General features: G+C 45.0%; 1 non-coding gene across 1 annotated transcript; it reads right to left on the bottom strand.

Moving 5' to 3' along the window:
* Positions 1 to 1,836: 1,836 nt before the first annotated feature.
* trnag-gcc lies at positions 1,837 to 1,907 on the bottom strand. The gene has a single exon. It is a non-coding gene; the product is annotated as a tRNA-Gly (tRNA).
* Between the last annotated feature and the right edge of the window lie 1,759 nt (positions 1,908 to 3,666).

The raw sequence follows: 3,666 nt of genomic DNA, 5'->3' as shown, positions 1-3,666 counted from the left end.
TGGATTCTCCAGCATCTGCAGTTCCTACTATCTCTGATTCAATTTTAACCCCATATCCCTAAACACAAGCTACATGAGCTCCAGGTGGCACAGCCACAAACTATCTAATTGACTGGCAGTTCCATCTGTCTTGCCAGTGCCAGAGCTCCCCACTGAGCGCAGGGCAGGTCTGCACTGGAGACCTCACCAAACTTGCTTTGGGATGGGGGATTTCTGCCAACTCAAGGAGAGGAGTGGGTAGGAAAATGTGTCTTAAAAAATGTGCGAGTGGGAAGGAAGGAAGCAGGATTATCTTCTCAATGGACAAAGAGTACCTTCCAATGTTAGCTAATGTCCCTCAATCCTGTGGTTTTCAGCACTTCAAAAAGAATCGTGAATCCCACTCCTGCCTGATAGCCCATGCCAACTATAGCATGGAGTAGGCAGCTGATTTATTTATTTGTGTATGCTGAGTGGGGGCTACCAATTTTGAACCCCCTCCCACTGTCTGTATAATGGGAGCAAGCGTGGGGGTGGAGTGGGCGAGCCAGTCTCTGTGTTACATCACCAGCCACCCCCCCATGCCCAAAACACACCTGGATGTTCAATGGCGTTACCATCACTGAATCCCCCACTATCAACATCCTGGGGTTTACCATTGATCAGAAACTCAACTCATCCAGTTGGGTACAAAAGGAACCCTGCAGCAAATAATTCACCTCCTGACTCCCCAAAGCCTGTCCACCATCTACAAGGCACAAGCCAGTAGTGTGATGGAATACTTCCCACTTGCCTGGATGGGTGCAGCCCCAACAACACTCAAGAAGCTCGACACCATCCAGGACAAAACAACCCGCTTGATTGCCACCACATCCACAAACATCTACCACCAATACTCAGCAGCAGCAGTGTGTACCATCTACAAAATGCACTGCAGAAATTCACTAAAGATCCTCAGACAGCACCTTCCAAACCCACAACCACTTCCAACTAGAAGGACAAGGACAGCAGATACATAGGAACACCACCCCACCCCGACCCCATGCAAGTTCCCCTCCAAGCCACTCACCATCCTGACTTGGAAATATCTCACCGTTCCTTCCGTGTCACTGGGTCAAAATCTTGGAATTCCCTCCCTAAGGGCATTGTGGGTTTACATACAGCACATGGACATTCAAGCGGGTTCAAGAAGGCAGCTCACCCCCACCTTCTCAAGGGGGCAACTAGGGACGGACAATAAATGCTGGGCCCAGCCAGCGACTCCTACGTACTGTGAATGAACAATTAAAACAAAAGGAATGGACAATAAACACTAACTTAGCCAGCGACACCCACAGCTTATGGACAAAAACAAATGTAACGGCTCTCTTTTAAAATATCTCTGCCTCTCCAACTATAAAACCCACTGTTAGCCGAAACTCTGCCTTCTTCCTTCTTTGGTTTGGAAGATTTTTTTTTCTCTGATTAGGCTTCTGTGAAGTTTCACGATATCCTCTGCGATCTTTAAATAATTAATGACGAAAGATAAGGAGAAAAAATCATTTGAATGGACAACGTGTGTATTCGTGAACTCCAAATCAGCAGAAAATCTCTATCCTGCTTGTTTCATGAAATAAACTCTGCTGCAAATCACTGCCCTGGAAAGAGTTGGAAAATAAATCAATGAGTTTGAAACTGTTCAAGTCAAATCAAATTATGTCTGCATTTTAGATTAAAAACGAATGGCTGGATTTAGTTATATTTTGCTTGCCTAAACAATACAGTCAATGCTGTATAAGTTAAATAAAGAGATTTGTTTCTGAGAAGTATAAGCTGTTAATACTGAATGTCAAATTATGAGTAATTCACAAAATTAGTTGCATCGGCCGGGAATCGAACCCGGGCCTCCCGCGTGGCAGGCGAGAATTCTACCACTGAACCACCGATGCTCCTCGAAATTTGTTTTCTAAAACTACCCTGATATTTATGCTGAATCGCTTTTTTTCCCCTACTACTTTTATAATGCGCATGTATCCAAAGTAATGCTTGAACTGTATTAGTGTTTATTCAACAGTCACAGAACCGGCCAACTCAGGGAGACAGTCATTAACTGGATCCTTCAGGCATAACCAATGATCTTTATGAGGTTCAAGGATCAATAGAGGTAGAAGTGGTCAAACATATTCCTGAGACGCAGGGATTTCTGCACGAGAATCTCATCTGTGAAAAGCATCTGGCGAGGTTCGGATGATGGAGGTCGAAAGGAAGGTAGATTTTGTGTGAACCCTAGCTCATTCTGACTGAACTGGTCAACAATATGGAGAAAGGCAAGTGAACTCATTGCTCACACTCTAGGGAATGAGAAGTGAAGCCAAGGTTCTTGATATGGCTTAGTCTCCAGTTGACAGCTTACTGTAGTAAGGCTTGTGTGTTAACATTTGGGAAAAAAGATTAGATTTGGCTCTGCTATCATGGTAGACAGCTTGCCAAACACTCATTGCCAAGACTCACGTGCCAGCTGCATCATTATATGTGGAACTGAGCACTAAAAGTTAAGACCATTAAGGGACAGGAAACAGGACAAAGTAAAACCAATACTTGAATGAAAGGATTCAATATTTGTCAAAAGGATGACATTATTCTGCTTGTGTGTAACACTTGCAAGCAACACATTTCACTGAGTACAAAATGAGTGGCAGTTTGCAGAAGGAGTAGTAACTTGGGGTGAAGGGGAGGATAAGGCATCAAGGGGCCCGTCCTTCGACTTTTTGAGAGCCACACACCAACCCCCCCTCACCCCCCACCCAACCTGAACAAACCACAAACCTAATACCCAAATTGCAAATATTCCCTCTCCCTCGCTGGGGTCTCCAATCTTTGCCCAACCAAAATGATCTGTGTTCTGTAAGAGCAGTATTCCCTCTTCTTCCTTGCTGGTGGGTTCACTGGAAGTTGGTGGGTTTTTGTTTTATAGAATCTTTACAGCATGGAAGCAGGCCATTTAGCCCATCAAGTCCACAATGACCCTTCAAAGAGCTTCCCACTCATCCCCGTAACCCTGCATTTCCCATGGCCAATCAACCTAACCTGCACATATTTGGATTGTGGGAGGAAACCCATGCAAACACAGGGAGAATGTGCACACAGACTGAGGTCGCCTGAGGGTGGAATCCAACTCGGGGTCCTGGTGCTGTGAGGTAGCAGTGCTAACCACTGAGCCACCATGCCACTCTAGGTTGGCATCCTCTGTTGGATTACGTGCAGAAAGAGAGGGACGAGAAGGGCGACAATGGAGGAGTCAGTGTTGGTTACTTGGATACAAAGTAGGATGATGATAGTATAAGGATTTGAGTTGTGAGGAGTAGGGTTGAAAGGCAGGGGTTAAAAGAGATAATGGAGAATTTAGAGTTTGAGCCATAGAAGTAGAGTAGAGACAATGGTTGGAGGCAAGAGAAGTAAAATGGAAAGGTGCAAGTTGGAGATGAGGACAAGCCAATGGAGAGAGGGCTTGAGACTTGAAAGGGACAACAGACAGATGAAGGTTTGAGACTAGAGTGGAGCAGTGGAAAGATAGGGGTTAGAGACTAGAGACCGTCAATGGACAGATAGAGAATATAAAAGAACGATGAAGAGATGGGGTTATGGAGAGGAACAATAGGGAGTTGGTGTTATAGAGTTTGAGAAATACAGGCTTGAGACTAGATGGAG

The sequence above is a fragment of the Rhincodon typus genome, chromosome 41 (genome assembly GCF_021869965.1).
Source record: "Rhincodon typus isolate 14 chromosome 41, sRhiTyp1.1, whole genome shotgun sequence".
Classification (NCBI taxonomy): Eukaryota; Metazoa; Chordata; class Chondrichthyes; order Orectolobiformes; family Rhincodontidae; genus Rhincodon; species Rhincodon typus.
Note: the sequence above shows the minus strand (reverse complement) of the source record. Positions and strands in the feature narration are given on the sequence as shown.